Below are 9,843 nucleotides of genomic sequence, written 5' to 3'. Positions count from 1 at the left end.
ATAGCACATATTGGGTCTTGCCCACTGCATCGGGCCCCGCCCTCCATCGGACCGAAGTCCGGACTAGCTTGGGCCCCACCCACTGCATCGGGCCCCGCCCGGCATCCGACTGAAGTCCGGAATAATTGGGCCCCGCCCACTGCATCGGGCCACACCCGAAATCGAACCGAAGTTCGGAATAACTTGAACATAACATCAGCATATAACATAATCACACATATTGCATCGGGCTTACCCGTTATCGGACCGAAGCTCTTAACATATAACACATAACACAAACATCCATGAATCACAAAGACATGAACCATACATAACTACTTCCCGGGACCACCCCCGGCATCAGACCAAAGTCTGGAATAAACTGAACATATAAACTGCATCAGGCTAACCCCGGCATCGGGCTCACCCAACATACTATAACTACATAAATGGTCCGACATTGGTGCCTTAGACCCGTTCCTACTGGAGGAAAACTCACCTCACACTGCTAGCTGCTGGATGACAGATTCTCAAATCTGTCAACATCAAAATAACACCCAATTAATAATTGGGTTCCAACAGATATCTATAAGTCCAGGCTTGGGTAAAGGCTACTTTACCCCTAACTTAGCTTGACTCAAGGTCAAGGCCCAATCTAACGGCCCAAAAGTCTAATAATGAACCCAAGCCCATCATATGGCTCAATTTTCGAAATTGGGCCCAAGCCTCTACATGGTATTTCCTTAAGGCCTAATTGTTAAGTCTAGTCCAACATGTCTCATTCTAAGGGCCCAATATCATATAACCATCTAGGCCCAAACTATGGCCCATCTATGGCGCAATTTTCCAAATTGGGCCCAAATCCTCCTATGGGCCTTACCTTATAGCCCATCTAATTGTTCAAGTCCATATGATTATTCTTGGATGGCCCATTATTGGCTTAATTACCAAAACCCAATAGAAAGGCCCAACTTAAGGCCCAAGTGAAATTAGGGTTTCAAATAAAATGATGATTAGGGCTAAGTGTTTCTCACTTAACCCATTAAGGACTTAATCCATTAAGTCCTTTACTCTACTAGATAAATGATATGGATTAATTGAGGCTTAATACATAATCCAATCCCACTGGCCCAAAGGTGGGTCCAAATAAGTCCAGGGCCCAAATACTCACAATTAGGGTTTTCTAAACCCTAATTAGGGTTTCACCCAAACATGGACTAATAGGTCGAAAATTAATCTTTAAGACCATTAGTGTTTTGCTAGGTCCGTTAGAGTTTTGCTTGTGAGGCACCACCCACTACCACCATGGGTAGTGGTGGTCAATGGCGGCTCACGGAAACGGCCACCACCTTACGGTGGTGGTTATGTTTCTTTTCATTACTCCATTTTTTTACAATTTACAATGTCAATCTCCAAAATAAACACACACTCTAATTCTAAATATACACACAAAACCAACTAATGATGGTCGGCGGTGGCTCATGGCGGCAGCCACCACCTCACGGTGGTGGCGGTGGCTCTTTAGTGAACTCCGGCTACCCCCAAAACACCCGAAAACACATACAAGTAATAGAAATACAACCACACACACCCACACATAGTAAGACATGCATACAACCACTTTCCACGGTAGCTGGTGGCTGCAGAGGATGGCATAAGTTCACGGTGGGACAACAACACCCCACGAACACAACACAATCTTCGACATCTTGAAAACACATGCATTTTAAGAATACGTCAATATAAAGTTGGTGAGTTCACAGGTTTTGACTCCATATAAAAATAATACATTTTCCAAGTTCAAAAAGTATAGTTTTGAAAGTATCATTTTGACTCTCAAACATTTAGTGTATATATATCCTAGGTATAATGTTTTACTTACCAAATAAGTGTTATACCTAAACGTTCTTTGAACCTAGAGTATAAGTATAAATGTTTTCTAATCCATACAAACTAAGTTTCTACGTATAAATCTTATTTCAATTCTTTACGAGTAAAACCGCTACGTATAATTCTATTTCAATTCTATACGAGTAAGTAGGATAGGTATAATGGTCTACTTAATATACAAGTAATATACCTACTAGATTCTTATACTTAGAGTATAAGTCTTTGGGAAACTTATACTTAACATTCATACTTGTATATCGACAAAGTATAATGCTTCTAAAGTTATGCTACTGTGAGTTTGTGGCTACGACTGTATGACTTAGTTTTATACCTCTGGTTATTATTACAAGGATCACACCTTGTGGTAGTACAAGGATTACATCTTACGGTAGTATAAGGATTACACATTACGGTAGAACAAGGATTACACCTTGTGGTAGTACAAGGATTACACCTTATGGTAGTACAAGGATTACACCTTGCGGTAGCACAATGATTACACCTTGTGGTAGTACAACAGCTATAATTAGAATTAAAACCAAGTTTTATCTTGACATAAAACCAATAACACCAACATATAACATACCTGGTTTTATGTTGACATAAAACGAATAATAACAACATACTTATCAATTAACATATGGAACTTCCGAGTATAACTCTGGAACTATATCGCACACAACATATATATATATATATATATATATATATATATATATATATATATATATATATATATATATATATATATATATATATATATATATATATATATAGAATCCTAAGTATAACTCAATATCTACATTAGTATACTACTATGACAATAACATGCTAACAACTTTACGATAGTTGTATACTTTCAGATACGAAATAACTATATCCCGGTTATTATAACTATCTATGTTAATACTGATATACTATCATATAGACATAATATTAATGTATATATAATATTTAGCATGTGTTTTCCCCCAAAATATTAGAAAGTGGGGCCGTGAAACTCACCTTAATACCATGATTTTATGTAATCTAAGCAGAAACGGTTAGCAGTATGAGGCCGTCGGGGCTTGAAAAGCGAAACGACTTTAGCAAAGAATCGAGGAGGAAGAAGATCAGGTGAAAGAATGGTTGAGGTCGAACTTGCTATTTATAGTAAGATTTTTGTCCCTCACGACGTGAGAAATGATAGGTTCACGTCGTGAGTTATGGCAAGAGTCATCCCGTAGCTTAACACGTGTTTTCTAGCCTTGAATAATGTCCTGCTGCGTCCTCACGTCGTGAGAAAACCTAGCTCACGTCGTGAGATTTTGGGTTATCGTTCCATAGACTTTTAGAAGCAAAATGAGGTGGTTTGACTCCGCACGTTGTGATTTTTTAGGCTCACGTCGTGAGTCCAGTCAGATTAGGGTTTCTGACATGTGTCGTGTACTCAGACAAATGTAACTTCGGAAGGTCGTAACTTTTGCATACGAACTCCGTTTTGACGTTCTTTATATACACGCGTAGGTATTACGAGTACTAAAACTCTCTTTTAGACTCAAATATCTAATTCTAAGCCTATTTTAAATTCATTTTGTTATAGAGATTTTATAGTGTTCAGTTTATCATAACTTCTTCATGCAAAGTCAGATTTAGATGTTCTCTATATTTTTGGAATCGTATGGACATATACTTTGATTTATACCATAAAGTATGTATGAAAGTTCATATTTATATTAGAATTATCATGAAATACATGGTGAGTTCACTACATTACTAGTTTAACAAAATCACATTACATGACTGGTATAATCACATGTGATTGTTATTGACCTATTTTGACTAGTGTTACATTCTCCCCCCGTTGATAAAATTTTGTCCCGGATTTTATTTTTTTAACTAGATACCACTGAAGGGTACTAGATAGCTTCTCTACTTCCTATTACAATTGACCTAGCATGACGTAACTTCCTTGACTCCTTAACTCTGGACATTCCTTCTTGATATGTCCAATTTCACCACACTTAAAACATGCTCTTCCTCCATCATATCCTATTCCAATGTTTGTTCCTTGATTTTCTTTTGTAAGTGTTTTTCTCCTGCAGAAATTGGCGGTGTGTCCCTTTTTCTTGCAGTGAGTGCATATAAATCAGTTACCTAGATGGTGACGGCTACACTGAGTGCATTTTGGGAGTTTTCCTTCATACCGTCGTGGTTGTGTGGGTATTGTTGTTGTGGCTGCATAATTAGTTGCCACATCTTGTCTTTCCTCAAATGATTGTATGGGATTCTTCCCATTAAATTTTTGCTTGTTCGTTCTAGATTCGGGAGACTCAGCTATAAATCCCACTTGGATTTTTGTGTTGGTTAGCTGATGAGCTATACGCTTTGCACCATCATGTGTTGTAGGCTTCGATGCGATCACCATTCCTTTGATTTGCGATGCTAGACCCTAAATATATCTCTCAATCTTCTTGTATTCTAAGGTTACTAGTGCTGGACACATCACCACAAGATCATTAGCGGTATAAGCATTTATCTCTGAACGCTTCATGGTTAAGGTCCACAGTTCTTGTTCCAACTTATGTATTTCCTCCCTGGGACAATACTCCTCTACTAGAATCCTCTTCAGCTCTTCCCATTGCATGGAATTGGCGGCATCAATACTCGTTGTATTCACATGGCTGTTCCACCATGTAAGTGTTGCATCAGCGAAGGTAGACGCAACAAATCGTACCTTACATTCGTCAGGATAGAAGCTTATTTGAAATACTGATTCTGTCTTTTCAATCCAATAGGTCAAGCTAACGACCCCTTCTATTCAATGGAAACTCTTAGGTTTGCAATTCATAAAATCCTTGTAGGTACACATTCTGGTGGTCCTTACATTGCCTTCATTTCTAACTCCTCCTCTTGTGACATTAGCAAGAGCTGCAACGATTCTCTAAGCTATACTTTCTTCAAGTTCTATTGAACTTATTAGAGGGTTTGTTTCTAGTGGTGGTGGTTGCGGTTGTTGTTGTTCTGGTTCTAGTCGTTGGTTCAGGTTTAGACGAGCGCTACTTCTTCTAGGCATTTTATTTAGTTCCTATACATTTTGGATCACCAAGTGTTTAGTCTATCAAATATTACTCCCAATTTAAATAGTTCGTATGATCTGATCATAATAAAATATAGTTGTACACCTACACCTAGTTGTGATAAGATTTATGCACATATAAACTTTAGTTGGAATATCTAATCTAAATCCTTGAGATCAAAAACATTCTAGATATTTAGGTGTATTCTCATCGCAGGCCTGAGTCTTCATATATGACTATATTTATTATTTGTTGTATTCATGCTCTATTAATTATTGTTTGTTACTTCACGTCTAGCTGATAAAGCACCGACCAGTCAGGACAGTCAAAGGGCAGGATCATTTTAGCATATAACCGTTCTGAAATCCAGCAACCCAAATCGTTATGTCTATCCTTGTCACCGCTCCCGTAAGTAGTCCTTCGGTAGTATAATTACCAATACTTTATATTGTAGGCTAAGGGATATACCTAAACCTAACAGAGTAAGCCCTAAACTATAGTCGTGCTTTCCTAAGAGAGTACTAATTCACTATAGTTAATAGCTCTGATACCAATCTGTCACACCCCGGCCGTCGGCGGAAACACCGGGCGGTGTAACGTCATTTCTCATATTATAGTTATCAACATCCTGAAAACACATGCATTTTAAAAATACAACAACATAAAGTTGGTAAGTTCACAGGTTTTGACTCCATATAAAAATAATACATTTTCCAAGTTCAAAAAGTATAGTTTTGAAAGTATCATTTTGACTCTCAAACATTTAGTATATATATATCCTAGGTATAATGGTTTAGTTACCAAATAAGTGTTATACCTAAATGTTCTTTGAACCTAGAGTATAAGTATAAATGTTTTCTATTCCATACAAACTATGTTGCTACATATAAATCTTATTTCAATTCTATACGAGTAAAACCGCTACGTATAAATCTATTTCAATTCTATACGAGTAAGTAGGATAGGTATAATGGTCTACTTAATATACAAGTAATATACCTACTAGATTCTTATACTTAGAGTATAAGTCTTTGGGAAACTTATACTTAACATTCATACTTGTATATCGACAAAGTATAATGCTTCTAAAGTTATGCTACTGTGAGTTTGTGGCTACGACTATATGACTTAGCTTTATACCTCTGGTTATTATTACAAGGATCACACCTTGTGGTAGTACAAGGATTACATCTTGCGGTAGTATAAGGATTACACATTACGGTAGAACAAGGATTACACCTTGTGGTAGTACAAGGATTACACCTTACGGTAGTACAAGGATTACACCTTGCGGTAGCACAATGATTACACCTTGTGGTAGTACAACAACTATAATTAGAATTAAAACCAAGTTTTATCTTGACATAAAACCAATAACACCAACATATAACATACCTGGTTTTATGTTGACATAAAACGAATAATAACAACATACTTATCAATTAACATATAGAACTTCCGAGTATAACTCTGGAACTATATCGCACACAACATATATATATATATATATATATATATATATATATATATATATATATATATATATATATATATATATATAGAATCCTAAGTATAACTCAATATCTACATTAGTATACTACTATGACAATAACATGCTAACAACTTTACGATAGTTGTATACTTTCAGATACGAAATAACTATATCTCGGTTATTATAACTATCTATGTTAATACTGATATACTATCATATAGACATAATATTAATGTATATATAATATTTAGCATGTGTTTTCCCCCGAAATATTAGAAAGTGGGGCCATGAAACTCACCTTAGTAACGTGGTTTTATGTAATCCAAGCAGAAACGGTTAGCGGTATGAGGTCGTCGGGGCTCGGGAAGCGAAACGGCTTCAGCAAAGGAGAGAGGAGGAAGGAGATCAGGTGCAAGAATGGCTGAGGTCGAACTTGATATTTATAGTAAGATTTTTGGCCCTTACGACGTGAGAAATGATAGGTTCACGTCGTGAGTTATGGCAAGAGTCATCCCGTAGCTTTAACGTGTGTTTTCTAGCCTTGAATAGTGTCCTGCAGCGTCCTCACGTCGTGAGAAAACCTAGCTCACGTTGTGAGCTTTTGGGTTATCGTTCTGTAGACTTCTAGAAGCAAAATGAGGTGGTTTGACTCCTCACTTCGTGAGTTTTTAGGCTCACATCGTGAGTCCATTCAGATTAGGGTTTCTAACACGTGTCGTGTACTTAGATAGCTGTAACTTTGGAATGTCGTAACTTTTGCATACGAACTCCATTTTTTACGTTCTTTATATCCACGCGTAGGTATTTACGAGTACTAAAACTATCATTTAGACTCAAATATCTAATTCTAATTCTATTTTAAATTCTTTATGTTATAGGGGTTTTATATTGTTCGGATTATCATAACTTCTTCATGCAAAGTCAGATTTAGATGTTCTCTATATTTTTGGAATTGTATGGACGTATACTTTGATTTATACCATAAAGTATGTATGAAAGTTCATAATTATATTAGAATTATCATGAAATACATAGTGAGTTTACTACATTACTAGTTTAACAAAATCACATAACATGATTGGTATAATCACATGTGATTGTTATTGACCTATTTTGACTAGTGTTACAGTGGGCAACAACACTCGGGGGGGGGGGGGGGGGGGGGGGCAAGACATCTGGCAGCAACGCTATGGCGGTTTCTGATGGTTGACAACCTCAACGGAGGTGGTGTGCAGCACCGGAGATTAAATGAGTGGAAGTGGCAGCGGTTCCTTCGCCTAGGGTTAGGGTTAAGAGTTTGATTAAATATTCGGCGCCCTTGAAACATCCATCCATTATGGCAGTATCCCCCCTCCCCTCATGAAATTATTTCAAATTCAATCCAAAAATTTCACTTTAGCCCCTATTCCCATAAATTCCTTTCATAATTAATCCAACAGTTACTAAACAGCCCCTCCTCCACAAATTGATTTTCCAATTAAGTCTATAAGATACCATTCAACCCTTAGCTTCCAAAATCTCTTCAAATCAAGTCCCCATAATTTACCAAGTAGTCCCTGCCTTCACAAATATTTACAAAGTCAGTCAGGAACTTACACTTTAAACCCTCAACTTCTAAATTATGCCAAGTAACTCCTCAAAACCAACACCTTACTATATAATTATTGATTTTAGAGCTACTATCCATTCATCAACTTTATCTATTTATTTATTTAATAATCGGGGTGTTGCAATCCCTAAAGATTAGGGTTTCATCTAGCCTATCCTACTCACCGAGTCAAAACCCCGACTCATCGAGTAGCTCACTTAACACCTACGCATAAACTGTCTTCTACTAGACAAGTTAGGGCTACCAACTCGTCGAGTATCTCTTACAAAATAAATACTTGAATAAATTAAATGCATACCAGGGACGTTACATATTAGCATAAAATGGAATATAAACTTAAATATAACATAAAATGTAAGTAAACTTAAATAAGTGTTAACGAGTTTAAATGACAAAATCGGTCATGTGCCCCCCCCCCCCTCCCCCCCCCCTCCCCCCCGCGGAAATTATTTAAAAGGTAAAATGGGATCGTAGATACTCACTTTTTCGCGTGACAGTATTTGGTTCGAGGAAGTCGAGATGTTTCCAGCTCCACCGAGGCTTGAGATTTGAATTTTTTTTTGGGAGGTCTTAATACATAAGGCATAAATTAACAATAAGTTAGACATCCATTAAGTTTTATTTTAGTTACTACAAGTTAGTTTTATGATAGAAAAAATATAATAATAAAGAATTTACGTAGTTTCTTCTTAGGTTCACAATAAGTTACCAAAAAGGGGTTGAAAGGTGATGGAGTTGGAGTCTAATATTTGGGAGAGTTTGTTGGAAAATTAAGGAAAGTAATGAGGGAGGGTGGTCGATATTTAAGATGAGAGGATGTGTAAAATGGTTACAAATCTTTGGCAAGATTTGATGAAATCTCGATGGATTTACGACTTGCAGCTTGATGTCCTTAGTTAGTTAAAGATAGAGTGGTAACTATCCAGTTATGAGTAATTTTATTTTAGTCTAGTAATTTAAGGAACAAGATGGAAGGTGATGCTATGCAAGTAGTATAACTTATCTGAAATCATATAGGCAAGTTGGCTAGAAGTTTATTGGTTTATTTATTTGTTTATTTAGAATATGATTTATTTGATGAGAGATAGGGTATAGGGCTTTAAGTTTTTTCCAGGTGCTAGAATCGTCAATTTCCTTATCTTCAATATATATATATATATATATATATATATATATATATATATATATATATATATATATATATATATATATATATATATATATATATATATATATATATATATATAGAGAGAGAGAGAGAGAGAGAGAGAGAGAAAGAGAGGAAGAGAGAGAGAGAGAGATGAAGGATTATTTGACAACTCATAGTTTTCCGGAAACCCAAGAACTAAAAATGGAACGTTGGATCAATTCTTTGAACGGATTAGATGATTAGTGACATACTTTGTAAATATTACTAAATTTAATGGTATATTAGGTTTTTAGCAATAGACCATAGGGTAAATATGGTATACTAAAAAATTTTAAAAAAATAAATGACTTGTTAATTGAAAATTCAATTAGCCTCTCTCTCCCTCCCTCCCTCTCTCTCTCTCTCTCTCTCTCTCTCTCTCTCTCGTTTCTTTCTCTCAATATCTCGTGTTCTTCACCGGCATCCTCCCTACTACGTCGACCTCCTCCGTTCGCCCTCTAACAACCACCCTACCTCTGTCAATGACCACCGCCTACGATTTCTTACCACTATTTCCTTCATTTACCACCACTACGATGACCTAATATTTCCACTGTCTCTCTATCTCATCCTCCATTATCGGCATCACCTAACGTCGCCACCGTAGATCGGGAATCAAAATCTA

This window comes from Lactuca saligna, chromosome 8, assembly GCF_052625555.1.
Source record: "Lactuca saligna cultivar CGN05327 chromosome 8, ASM5262555v1, whole genome shotgun sequence".
NCBI classification, from domain to species: Eukaryota; Viridiplantae; Streptophyta; class Magnoliopsida; order Asterales; family Asteraceae; genus Lactuca; species Lactuca saligna.
The sequence above is the reverse complement of the archived record's forward strand: the minus strand, read 5'-3'. Positions refer to the sequence as shown.